We start from the raw sequence: 15,151 nt of genomic DNA on the forward strand, positions 1-15,151 counted from the left end.
TTTCTGGACAACCATCATCATATCATAGTATTCATCATAGGGAATTGATTGGATGGATTTAGAGATCATTTACAAGGTATGTTAAACAATATTGTTATGTGAACATATCACTTTTTATCAATTGGATATTCAAAACATGTCAATTCCCGTTTTTTTTAAAAGATAATGGGTCTTAATTGAAAACATTCATGGTGTTAATTTTTGAGATATTAACCTTAAAACTACCATTTAGAAAAACTTCACGCAAATTGTAATTCTCGCTTTTTTTCAACTGTCCATGGTGCATTGGTGGTTCTGAAAAAGTAATCTAGAATTGGCCAAAATAAAAAGGAATTTAAAAATATGCAATTTAGCATATCAAATAGACGATTACACTAGCTGTATGATTAACGCTTTTTTCGTTTTGCAAAATCATCTTCAATCAAAGTCATCTGGTTTATGGTACCCATGCTTATTAATGTTAGCCCCAAATCAAACAAAACAATCCATTTCATATAAATTAATTAGACTCTTGTACACTTATATATTTTCAAAAAAAAAAAAAAAACACCGATATACCACTTACCAATAAAATACTGCAACAACGTGAAATTTAAAAAAAAACTCTTTACGAGAACGTCTTTAAAAAATATTAAAACAATAATTCGCACAAAATATTCTAGAAAAAGATTTTCGAAGCCATCTGTGATCAATATATCTTGGTGTTTCAATTAAATTAATATAAAATTTATGACTACATTGATTTGGTTTGAAAAAAAAAAATATATATATATATATATATATATATATATATATATATATATATATATATATATATATATATATATATATATATATATATATATATATATATATATATATATATATATATATATATATATTATATATATATATATATATATATATATATATATATATATATATATATATATATATATATATATATATATATATATGCGCAAAAGTAACACAATGAAGTTCGAACAGTGATAGGTTCACTTTAAAATAATATTTTTCGTACATACCTGGTTAATCCTCTTCAAATCCATTCAACCAAAGCACGGTTGCATCGCAGCTAATTTGCCTAATTCAGGCCTGCCCAACCTTTTCGGCTCAATTTTCACATTTTTGATCGTCAAAATTACAATTGTTGATTTTGTCATGGTTTCTTTGATGGAATCGGTTCTCAGATGACTAGTGAACATAACTTTACCAAAAGTTTGAAAAAATATTTATACAAGTCGTTTTTATATACATTTTACGGCAAAAATCAATCCAGCCCGCGGGCCGGACCAATTTTTCACTTAAAACTTACATAAAAACGACCCGCAAAAATATTTTTTCAAACTTTTATCAAAGTTATGTTCACTGTTCATCTGAGAACCGATTCCATCAAAGAAACCATGAAAAAATCAACAATTGTAATTTTGACGATCAAAAATGTGAAAATTGAGCCAAAAAGGTTGGGCAGGCCTGGCCTAATTAAACAAAACGCCAGATGCTGAATGTCCCAAAACATGCCCAGGTTGTGGTCCTGTTGAAGAAAACAAAACACAAAGTATCAATTCTCAAACAGAATTTCCAGGGTTATTTTTTATCAAATAATTCAACATGATATTATATAAAAAAAGGAACAGGAAAACAAATAATACTTATCTGAGTCAAAAAATCGTTGAAATACTTCTTCCTGCTAAGTATATAGAACCAGCACGTGCCATCGATTCAAATGGACTCAACTCTCCACCTTCACCGGGAAACTGCTCGCGAGTCGCTTAATAGATTACCTCCTCTGAAATAACCAGAGAAAGGTTCTTCCTTCTGTCACGGACACCCCTAAAGGATAGAAGCAATGTCACATTGTCACGTCCCTGCCCCTGCCACACACTCACAATAATCAATTAAAAACGTAAACAAACCCCAAAGCACAGTCACATAAACAAACGCTTGCCGCAACCAGCACCAACGCGGATTTGTCAGTTTTTCTCTCGCTCACCCTCTCCGGAAACACCAAGGAAATTTCATCCAGTTGTAATCACCCGTTCACCATGAATACGACAAACGTAAACAAACACACACGCACACAATCGCGAAAACAATGTTCCCCCACAAATCAGGATTCCAATCACGCGACACCAAAACCAAAACAAACTTAACCAGCGGTGTTTTCCTTCACCGAGAACTCCCGTGTCCTGTCAAATCCACCGAAATCGTTCCGGCGTTGATCCGTGTCAAGACAGCACCTGCAGGAGGAGAAGGAGGAAGGAGGCCAAGTGACATTAAGGGCAAGAGGATTCCTCTTCTGGGTGCAGCTGCTTGGCCTGAACATTCCTTGCATCCGCCTACACTGAGCGGAACTTTTTCTTCGCCCCCAGCCACCAAAACAGAAGCAATCACTTAACCACAATATATCGCGGCTCCCGAACGCCACGGACCGAACGAACACACACTCCCTCGGCCACAGAACGTACTCATAACCCGCGGCGATTCGCGGACTACAATTTATCCGCGGAAAACTACTGCGCGAAACGTAAACAAACCAGCCCGCCACGAACGCAAAAGCTGTCTGTTTGCCGATTGCCGATTCCTGTCACGACATGTCTCGCGCGTTGCGTGCGAGCAGTGAACGAAAGAAGAGAGAAGAGAGAGAGAGCGAGCGCGTGGGCTCATTTTTGCACTTTTCGATGAAATTTTATGTGCGGTAAAATACTGTTTAATGTGATTAGTTTAACTAGTGTATTTAAAGTAAATTAAAGTGCAAAAAAACTCAATAAAAATTTCCATTAACAAAACTGGCATTTTGTGGAGGAGTGAAAATTTTGCTAAGTCCAACGAAAACATGATGAAAAATAATTGTATCATCTCATAATTGACAGGTCGGTTTTTTTCTAAGTCCCAAAATAATTGGGCATTCGAAATTCTGCTAAGTCCAACGAAAACAAGATAAAACTAGAAAATATCATCTCTTGATAGAGAGGTCGATTTTTTTCTAAGTCCCAAAATAATTTGGCTTTCGAAATTTTTCTAAGTCCAGCGAAAACTTGATCAAACATCAAAATATCATCTCATGATAGACGGGTCGAAATTTTTTCAAAGTCCCAAATAAATTAATTTTCGAAATTCTGCTAAGTCCAAAAATATCAAATAGAAATGAAAATAAAACATTTGATGATCCACTGTCTAGGAACATAAAAAGTATCATGAAATTCGGCGGCAATTTTTTTAGTTTTTGGAACCCGGGCCCGGGTACCCGGGCAGAAAGTCGCATCATGGGACGAACAAAAAAATAACTTGAGTTGTTTTTGTGAACATGGCATGATTTTTGTTTGTTCCAAAAACTAAAAAAATTGCCGCCGAATTTCATGATACTTTTTATGTTCCTAGACAGTGGATCATCAAATGTTTTATTTTCATTTCTATTTGATATTTTTGGACTTAGCAGAATTTCGAAAATTAATTTATTTGGGACTTTGAAAAAATTTCGACCCGTCTATCATAAGATGATATTTTGATGTTTGATCAAGTTTTCGCTGGACTTAGAAAAATTTCGAAAGCCAAATTATTTTGGGACTTAGAAAAAATTCGACCTCTCTATCAAGAGATGATATTTTCTAGTTTTATCTTGTTTTCGCTGGACTTCCCGAGCATGGGTAAATAACAAGGGAAATGCAAAAAAATACCATTCAATGGTATCAATACCAAATTTTGGTTTTCGCGAGCCCTTGAAAAAATGTCTAAAGTGTAAGTTAATACCAATCTGTGGTATTATAGCAAATTTTGGTATTGATTTGTTATTGGGCAATTTTTAAGAAAATGTCGAATTTTGACATACTGTTACTTACCTACATACTTTAAAACGCAAATCTACTCCAAATGAAAGCCAACTATTTTATTTTGGTCTAAAAAAGTCATTTGATGGTCTTTATAAATTAGGGAATACTATACATTGGTATTGTATAGGTATCATAAATAAACATATTATAAAATAAAAGTGATTCATAAAAAAATCTATTTTAAATAAAGTTTAACATTCTTAAAAGTATGCTGATACATTTGAAAATGATAAGAAGAACATTTATATATTTAGACGATTAACTTTACGACAACAATAGGTTTAACGTGAAAAAATTTAAATTTTAGAATGGATTTTATTTAACATTGTGTGCCTTTTGCGTCATAATCGATAAACTCAAAAAAATAATGTCAATCTTTGTTAATTTGATGAAATAACTCTTTCAATACCAAAATGTTGGTATGCATGTGGTATTCGAACTTCGTTCTAAAATCCTTTTAATATTAGATTTGTGTTGAATCCTATTCAGATGGAATCATGCATCCTCGAAAATCCCACGAAAAATGCCACGCTGCCTGGGCTATAGCCTTTCTCGTTCTGGTTTAGTTTGTTTCTCTTTCTTTGAATTTCTTGATATTTTTGCCTGCAGCTAAAACATGTTGATGCAGCAGCAGCTCGTTTTCAACAAGCGTTGATAGCTCAGTTGGTAAACGGGTAGCTAAAATGGTGTCTGCACCTTACCTGTCATGAGTTCGATTCCAGTATTCCTCTAGTTTTCTTTACCTGATATTTTTTGGCTCTCCAAGCAAGACTTCGTTTTCCTGCCTGTTCGAAGGATTTAAATATTGTAGCATCAAAATTCTACCCATTTCTCATTGAAATCCCATTAGCCAAATTGAATTCTCGTTGTAATCCTATAGAAAATTCTCTCTGTTTTTTTTGTCCAATGAGATTTATATTTACCCGGAAAGTTGATATTGTCTGGTATTCATTTGCCCTTGGAATGGCACGTTTTGGTATTGCTTTGGTCTTCCCCATACAGTATTTTGGTATGATTTCATGGTATTATACCATCTATTACTGGGCAACCAAGGGCACATTTTGGTATTTGTTATTATGCCAAGTAATACCAAAATATGGTATTCCCGTGTTATTTACCCCTGCTCGGGATGACTCTCACCAGATTGATGTTATTTTTGGGGTGTGCAAAATTTATTTGTTTTTCTTTTGTACATGCTTTTTGTGTACACGTTTTCTCATACAATATTACATGCTTTTGCTCACAAAGGTGATGTGCATGCTTTTGCATGCGATTTTACACAGATTTTTTTACTGTGTAAACGATTGTAATTATAACTCTGGACCTCAGCAACCAAATTCAAACAAATTTCAGGACAATGCACAGAATGGTCAACAAAATAAAACGTGATTGTTATTGTTTACATAGCGTGCTCTATTTTTCGTTTATTCAAGGTCAAACACTAACACGCATTTTTCTCGGAACGTCAAAAAGCGACAAACGACAAGATAGCACGACAGCGTCGATTTGATACATTCATCATTTCGCTTTTTTTTGCATTTAGTTGAAAATCAAAATACAGTCCAGACTCGGATATCCAAAGGCCTTGTCAAAAGTTCACTTCGGGCAATAACCCCTAAACTACTTTAAAGTGATTTAGTAATTTTAAACCCAAAATGGCGGTGATGAAATATTTAAAAAAATGCATTTTGTAATTCAATAATCAACTATTAAATCTAGTGTTTAACTCTTTAGTGAAATCTAAATAGTTGATTATTGAATTACAAAATGCATTTTTTTTAAATATTTCATCACCGCCATTTTGGGTTTAAACAAACTGATTCCTGCGTTTCGAGTCGTCGCTTAAAGATATCGGTGCTGTGCAATCCTTACCACGTGGATACCGTTTTGGAAAATTGTTCTTTGCTGAAAATTGTCCATACAAAACGTAGAGGACTGCAGGGTGCTCCAACAGCTGATTGAGTCTTTTACTCAGTGGTGTGATTCAAATTTGTTGTCAGTAAGTTTCTCTAAATGTTCTATTATCTCTTTCACACGCAAAAAACACCCCATCTGCTGGCCTTACACCATCGGAGACCAACCGCTGGAGAGGGCGACCGTCGTTAAGGATCTTGGCATACTCCTCGATGAAATGCTCAGCCTCTCCGCCCACTACAACGCCGTTATCTCCAAAGCAAACCACAATCTCGGGTTCATTTTGTAACAGTTGCACTTGTTAGCATTTATTTATTTATTTATTTTGGTTTTTCCGTTCGTCTTTAAATGTAATTTGATCTCCGTTACCACGGTAATCAAGGTAGGTGATGTTAGCCCTCACGATCGTTGGTAACTTTCGTTACCGGTTTAAGACCTGGAGAGAGAATCTCGCGGAGGTCGCTCATATGTTGAATCCTTCGGGAAGACGGAAAGGGACGGTCAGAGCCATTGCCGACCGCTAGAGTGGGACGGGAACTCAGATCTTTAAAGATCCGAAGAAGCCCGAGGCAATCTCCGGGAAACGACGTACCAAAAATACGTCTGGGGCCACTTTCCCCGTTCTGAGGAACCTAGTACTCGTTCACTTTGTCCCAGACCTTTGTGAAGTGTGGAGTGCGCGGACTTCTATCCCGGGTTCCCCTGTCCAGTCCTGAGGTTTGAATGTGGCGTGGTAGTGTTTCCGGTTAGGCTTTAAATTCTAACTCCCCCCCCCCCTAGATCTCGTCGAAGCTAGAATTGTGTGCGATAGTGTGTGCGAAGAAGTGAGCCCTAGTGCGGCCTAGCTAGAGATCAGGTAAAAACCCGTTACCCCGTGCGATTATCCCCGTGCATGTGCTAATCCGTTGCGAAGTTCGTTGGCTTTGCTTCCTTTCGCCCTACCAGCAAAGCAGCACCAGTAGGAGATCGAGCGCGCGTCCACCACCGCCCCGTTTGACAAGTTTGACCCGGCACACGCTACATCGCCGGTAGAGACGAGCCGTCAACATCTCGTCTGGAGGCGGTTCCATCCGCCCACGTGCTGGCCCGGAAAGCCAAGTTCCGGCCCGCGCAACATCATCGAAGTCGACCGCGCCCTCGTAGGTCGAACCGGCAGCGTCGTTCGCGCCGTCCGCGAGCACGCGGTGAACATCAGCAGCAGCATCAGCAGTAACCGGAGCAACAGCAGCAGTCCGGTGAGTCCGTTCTTTTTCTACGGTGAAGGGTGACGGCCACGAAAGGCGTCACGAACGTTTTTCCGTTCCGGCTGCGGCCGTAGAGCGGACGCCATTTTGATGGAGGGCGTCCATTTTGTTTAAGCGCGTGTTGCCATGCGCTCGGAGTGTGACGGCTTTCATTAACGCGCCCCACACATCCACGAAATCGCACTTTAGTGCCCTTTGTCTGCCGCAGTCCGCTTGACTGCCGGTGACGTCAGCGATCAGCTGTTCCAGCTGACTAGCTGAAGATTTGAGGAGGTAGAGCACAAAAGCACGGGGTAACAGAAGAACGAAGAGTAGACAGTAGGGAGAGCAAACGCACACAGTAGGAGATGTCTAGACACTAGAAAACGAAACAATGAATGAAATACACAAAATGTTAAACTAGTCCAATAAACGAGCACCTTTTCTTGATCCTACCAACTAAATTATGAGTAATTATTCTGGAGTGGGTCTCGTGGCGCAGGGGTAGCGGCTTCGGCTGCCGATCCCGATGATGCTATGAGACGCGGGTTCGATTCCCGCCTTATCCACTGAGCTTCTATCGGATGGTGAAGTAAAACGTCGGTCCCGGTTTCTCCTGTCTCGTCAGAGGCGCTGGAGCAGAAATCCCACGTTAGAGGAAGGCCATGCCCCGGGGGGCGTAGTGCCAATAGTTTCGTTTTATTCTGGAGTTAAATAAAGTTCCTGCAGTTAAAATGAGCTCACGTGTTAGTTTTTTTGGTCGATCCGGAGCGCTGCTTCCGTCACTTTAGGGTCCGTTCCCAGTCCTTGCCTCCCCAATGCAAAAGTTCTGCGTATTTCCCATGCTTCGTGAAGTTCTCTGGTGGCGGGTGTCGGTACTACCCATGATGATTCATACGGGCACGGGGGGCCCTATACTGGTGGATTTCTGAGGAGCTTTCTCGGAAGGCTGTGCTTTCCGTACCGTTCTTGTGGGTCGCTGGCCGATTCGATCTTGCTTCTTCCCTGGGAAGAAGTTCAACCGAGCACCTCTTCGAGAGTCTCAAACCGGGCAAATTTAACATGGCGGGCAGTCTCCCTCACGGGAGTGGCGCATAAGCTGCACCGTTTGCAATCGATCGAATCGCAACGGCTACAATTTTTCGGATCGCAAACGAGTTTCGTTATCCTCCTAATATCCTCGCCAGGATCAACTTCAACGTCATCCCGCGGCCGCTCAGAACGTGGAACGCACTCCGCCTAGACTTTCATCGTACTCAATATGGACAGCAAGAACCTATCCGGGCGATGTGTGACGTTTTCAATGATTTGACGATTTATTTGATTACTCGATGTCTGTAGATTCCATTATTTCTAACTTTCACCGTACTATTTTTGTTTAGATCTAAGTTTATATTGTATCTCGTGAAATGTATTGACCATGTTTAAAAGACGGTGGGTTTTATGCCTATTCGAGAGTGGCGAATTTAGCGATCCAACTCGAACGGGCTTTTACCACCCAGTCGATTAGCATAGCATAGCATAGCATAGCATAGCATAGCATAGCATAACGGGTCTGCACCACGCTGTAGGGGGTGCCACAATGGTCAATTCAATATTTTTAGACAATTTGATTGCTGCCCGTTACAACCAAAAATATCTAAGAACGTAAATTTCCACACTGTGCTCCAAGGCTACGCCCATACAGTCCCGTGGGGATTTGGGAGGGGATGTTTTTGTTGTTCACTAGTGGCAAAAGTGCAGGGAACCCATGCGACTTTTAAAAGTGAACGGAATATTTTTGGGAGGTTTGGAATGGGGGTTAGGGGAATTTCATCGGGCCGATGAAAATGGTTGAATGAGTAATGTATAATTGTTTTGGAAGTTTGTACGTGTAAGTTTGAGTCTGTAGTGTATTATCTAGTAAGTAAATAGTTTTGTAATTATAAAAAATAATAAATATAAGAAATATAGTAAATATAGTACATATAATAATTATAATAAATATAATCAATATGATTCCAGGAAGCTGAAAACAAATAGCAATAATTTCAAATACAAATGCTCCAGATGGTTCCCTTGTACAAACTAAAAAAATGTCAAACGAAAAAGTGATCAACCACCGGGGGTTGAGTGTATATGTTATGAAGAAATTGTAGGATTAATGAAAAGGGGTTAGATAAGGAATGATTTGAACATTTAAATAAATCATATGGTGAATAGATAATTAAACATATCGTCAGTGAATTTGTAATTCCAAGATGCTGTAAAAAATAGCAATAATTGAAAAACAAATGCTCCAGATGGATCCATTGCTGTCTCTTAAAGTATCGTTAGTTTATGCAACTAGAATATAAATAAAATGGGGAAATGGTATGATTAAGGATTAGGCATAGGACAAGTAATAATATAATATCATTAAATCATATAGTGAATAAATAAATACATATTAGCAGTTAATTTTAAGATGATTCCAGGAAGCTATAAAAATTATAAATAATTTTAAAACTAATGCTCTTAAGATTCCTCCCGTCCAGCGCCTCAGATTTACAAAGTACCATTATTTTAGCTAAAAGAAAAAAAAAATTATCATAAGTCTGCAAAAGAAAGAGAGGTTTCTAAAATGACACCTCTCGACAAAGGTCTCGCCGCTTCGCCCTATTCCATCAAGGAACGCACTCACCCGATAAAATTCTTCACCGCCAGGACTGTAAGCCATTCTTTCTCTCCCCAACATAAGGCGCCCTTTACCGATCCACTCCAAGTCGACTCCTCTTCGGCTCGTCCTAGGTCATCTTCCGGCCAAAGACGCTTATCGCTTGCCAAGCGCACACTCTCGCTCAAACACCCACGGAACGCGCATTTTCAACCGTGCAAAAAAACACAGAGCATAGAGCAGAGGCGCCGACTCTGGGGGGCACGGTACTTTTTGCCCCCCCCCTAAAATTTGGCTGGGGGGGCAGCCCATACATTGTGCCCCCCCAGAAATTTTGGAAGAAAAATATTCTTATATCAAATATAAAAAAATCACAGAAATAATTGAAAAAAATATCTAAAACTTAAATGGAACATTGCTTGTACACACGGATAGAATTCTTGTAAGCGAATCCGTAAAATAGTTCAACAACATTAGTTGTTTCCGATATCGCTGAAATTTTTTTAACAAATTCGTTTACAATTTTCTGGATTTAGATGCATTTTTTTTTCTAAATCGACAACGTTTTATCTATACCGCTGTGCTCTATAGGAAAATCAGTAAGCTTAGTACAAGTGCACAGAGGCAACGGTAAATGATTTGAGTGATGTCGTCAACATAGATTTTACGGATTTGCTCATAAGATTTCTATCTGTACATGTTGTTCCAAAAATAAAACCAATGTACTTTTTCCATAGCACTTCATCTACAATCAAACTTACGCAAACTCTTGCGAAAACAATCATCAAGTTTTCAAACGCAACATTCTGCGATTTGCCATTGTAGATCAGGATTTAGCGAACATAAACTGAAACATTTCAAAATGGTCATTTGTAGACTGCTTGACATTTACAAAAATGCTGATAAATTCGATATTTTTTGGGTAATTTTAGAAAAGATTTGAAAAGATTTCAAATACATTTGTTAACCGTTAACCGTTTTATACCAATTTTAGCCTAAAAATACAATTCTCGAGTTTTTTTTGATTAGGTCCTATAAACATATGAAAGACAATAGGACCAATAAACCGGTCCTTTTCAAAAAAAACTCTGGAATTGTTTTAAAAAAGGTAAATTTTTGAAAACTAGCGCACCGCTTTACTGAGAAACCGACAAATTAAAACCTAATCTGAGACAATTCCACATTATAATCTTTAAAAAACACAAGCTATGATCGATTTAAAAAACTAACTTAATCCACCTACGTGGTTGATGCCTTCCTCACTTTTTACCCACAATGGGTAATATGAGTGGTTTGGACACATATTTCAGCTATTTTTTTAGACCCAGAAAAATACGTACACACATATAACTTAAGTAATCATAACTCGAGACAAGGTTGCCAGATCAAAAATGTTGTGAGCTCGTAGAGTTTTTCGATTACCTAACCAACGATGGGTCGGATGGTGGATCCGGACATAGTTTACATGCATTTAAGTGGGATCCGGCTTCAATAAAGTGCATCAATATCACTTATGTGGCCATATCTCGATACAGGGTTGCCAGATCTTCAATGTTTTGGACTCATTGGAAAGGTTTTTTGATAACCTAACCAACGATGGGTCGGATGGTGGATCCGGACATAGTTTTCATGCATATAAGTGAGATCCGGATAAATGTGAAAACACATTTTTATATATAACTTTTGAACTACTTATCGAAACTTCAAACAATTCAATAGCGATGTATGGGACCCTAAACCAAGTCGAATGCAACCGGTTTGATCAAAATCGGTCCAGCCAGTGCTGAGAAAACTTGGCAAGAATTTTGAACACATACATACATACACACACACACATACACACACACACACACACACACACACACACACACACACACACACACACACACACACACACACACACACACACACACACACACACACACACACACACACACACACACACACACACACACACACACACACACACACACACACACACACACACACACACACACAGAGAGAGAGACACACACACACACACACACACACACACACACACACACACACAGACATTTGTTCAGTTTTCGATTCTGAGTCGATAGGTATACTTAAATTCTTAAATTCTTAAATTCTTAAATTCTTAAATTCTTAAATTCTTAAATTCTTAAATTCTTAAATTCTTAAATTCTTAAATTCTTACATTCTTAAATTCTTAAATTCTTAAATTCTTAAATTCTTAAATTCTTAAATTCTTAAATTCTTAAATTCTTAAATTCTTAAATTCTTAAATTCTTAAATTCTTAAATTCTTAAATTCTTAAATTCTTAAATTCTTAAATTCTTAAATTCTTAAATTCTTAAATTCTTAAATTCTTAAATTCTTAAATTCTTAAATTCTTAAATTCTTAAATTCTTAAATTCTTAAATTCTTAAATTCTTAAATTCTTAAATTCTTAAATTCTTAAATTCTTAAATTCTTAAATTCTTAAATTCTTAAATTCTTAAATTCTTAAATTCTTAAATTCTTAAATTCTTAAATTCTTAAATTCTTAAATTCTTAAATTCTTAAATTCTTAAATTCTTAAATTCTTAAATTCTTAAATTCTTAAATTCTTAAATTCTTAAATTCTTAAATTCTTAAATTCTTAAATTCTTAAATTCTTAAATTCTTAAATTCTTAAATTCTTAAATTCTTAAATTCTTAAATTCTTAAATTCTTAAATTCTTAAATTCTTAAATTCTTAAATTCTTAAATTCTTAAATTCTTAAATTCTTAAATTCTTAAATTCTTAAATTCTTAAATTCTTAAATTCTTAAATTCTTAAATTCTTAAATTCTTAAATTCTTAAATTCTTAAATTCTTAAATTCTTAAATTCTTAAATTCTTAAATTCTTAAATTCTTAAATTCTTAAATTCTTAAATTCTTAAATTCTTAAATTCTTAAATTCTTAAATTCTTAAATTCTTAAATTCTTAAATTCTTAAATTCTTAAATTCTTAAATTCTTAAATTCTTAAATTCTTAAATTCTTAAATTCTTAAATTCTTAAATTCTTAAATTCTTAAATTCTTAAATTCTTAAATTCTTAAATTCTTAAATTCTTAAATTCTTAAATTCTTAAATTCTTAAATTCTTAAATTCTTAAATTCTTAAATTCTTAAATTCTTAAATTCTTAAATTCTTAAATTCTTAAATTCTTAAATTCTTAAATTCTTAAATTCTTAAATTCTTAAATTCTTAAATTCTTAAATTCTTAAATTCTTAAATTCTTAAATTCTTAAATTCTTAAATTCTTAAATTCTTAAATTCTTAAATTCTTAAATTCTTAAATTCTTAATTCTTAAATTCTTAAATTCTTAAATTCTTAAATTCTTAAATTCTTAAATTCTTAAATTCTTAAATTCTTAAATTCTTAAATTCTTAAATTCTTAAATTCTTAAATTCTTAAATTCTTAAATTCTTAAATTCTTAAATTCTTAAATTCTTAAATTCTTAAATTCTTAAATTCTTAAATTCTTAAATTCTTAAATTCTTAAATTCTTAAATTCTTAAATTCTTAAATTCTTAAATTCTTAAATTCTTAAATTCTTAAATTCTTAAATTCTTAAATTCTTAAATTCTTAAATTCTTAAATTCTTAAATTCTTAAATTCTTAAATTCTTAAATTCTTAAATTCTTAAATTCTTAAATTCTTAAATTCTTAAATTCTTAAATTCTTAAATTCTTAAATTCTTAAATTCTTAAATTCTTAAATTCTTAAATTCTTAAATTCTTAAATTCTTAAATTCTTAAATTCTTAAATTCTTAAATTCTTAAATTCTTAAATTCTTAAATTCTTAAATTCTTAAATTCTTAAATTCTTAAATTCTTAAATTCTTAAATTCTTAAATTCTTAAATTCTTAAATTCTTAAATTCTTAAATTCTTAAATTCTTAAATTCTTAAATTCTTAAATTCTTAAATTCTTAAATTCTTAAATTCTTAAATTCTTAAATTCTTAAATTCTTAAATTCTTAAATTCTTAAATTCTTAAATTCTTAAATTCTTAAATTCTTAAATTCTTAAATTCTTAAATTCTTAAATTCTTAAATTCTTAAATTCTTAAATTCTTAAATTCTTAAATTCTTAAATTCTTAAATTCTTAAATTCTTAAATTCTTAAATTCTTAAATTCTTAAATTCTTAAATTCTTAAATTCTTAAATTCTTAAATTCTTAAATTCTTAAATTCTTAAATTCTTAAATTCTTAAATTCTTAAATTCTTAAATTCTTAAATTCTTAAATTCTTAAATTCTTAAATTCTTAAATTCTTAAATTCTTAAATTCTTAAATTCTTAAATTCTTAAATTCTTAAATTCTTATATTCTTAAATTCTTAAATTCTTAAATTCTTAAATTCTTAAATTCTTAAATTCTTAAATTCTTAAATTCTTAAATTCTTAAATTCTTAAATTCTTAAATTCTTAAATTCTTAAATTCTTAAATTCTTAAATTCTTAAATTCTAAAATTCTTAAATTCTTAAATTCTTAAATTCTTAAATTCTTAAATTCTTAAATTCTTAAATTCTTAAATTCTTAAATTCTTAAATTCTTAAATTCTTAAATTCTTAAATTCTTAAATTCTTAAATTCTTAAATTCTTAAATTCTTAAATTCTTAAATTCTTAAATTCTTAAATTCTTAAATTCTTAAATTCTTAAATTCTTAAATTCTTAAATTCTTAAATTCTTAAATTCTTAAATTCTTAAATTCTTAAATTCTTAAATTCTTAAAAATATAAAAATTTCCCTTCAATTAACATTCTCAATCACGATAATTTATCAATCTTTTTCTTAAAAAAATGGATTCCGGATGAAAAAAAAAATCGTATCACATCGTAATAAAATTATTAAAATTCGTGATATACAAGAAACTTTAACATCTAATCGCCACTCTTACCTATCGATTTCGGAAAACAACCGTGCCCCCCCAAAATGTTGGACTAGTCGTCGCCCCTGGCATAGAGATATCCACGCGCGAGAGTGTGTTAGTTCGTAACAAAATTGACACGCATACATAGGCAAATCGAGTAGAATGATTCGTCTGTCAAAATCAGCTGTGTCCTTTGTTATACCACGAGCACGTGGTAAACAGCTGGTTTTTACAGGCGATTGATCTACTCGATTTGCCTAAGTATCTGTAAAAATAGTATAAACAAAATCAGCTGCTTGGAATTCAACCAATCACAATCGATCAAAACCAAAACAATACTTTGAATACGAATCGGGCTTTTACCACCCAGTCGATTAAGACAGAAAAATGTCGGATGGACAACAAAATAAAAATAACAAAATAACAAATAACAAATAAAAAAAAACTATATTTTTCCTTATTTTTCAAGCAAGATAACCATTAGAAAGTTTCCTGAATTTGTTTTATGAGGTTAAAAAGCTGTTAACTGTCTTTTTATAAAATAATTGTTAGAAGCTTTAGTTTTTAATTTTTTTTAACTTGCATATTTGAAATTGTCTCTATCTTTATTTGTTGCACGAAACTTATAATTTTGTTGAAAAATAGCTGTTAACTAATTATA

This window comes from Culex pipiens, chromosome 1, assembly GCF_016801865.2.
Source record: "Culex pipiens pallens isolate TS chromosome 1, TS_CPP_V2, whole genome shotgun sequence".
Lineage (NCBI taxonomy): Eukaryota > Metazoa > Arthropoda > Insecta > Diptera > Culicidae > Culex > Culex pipiens.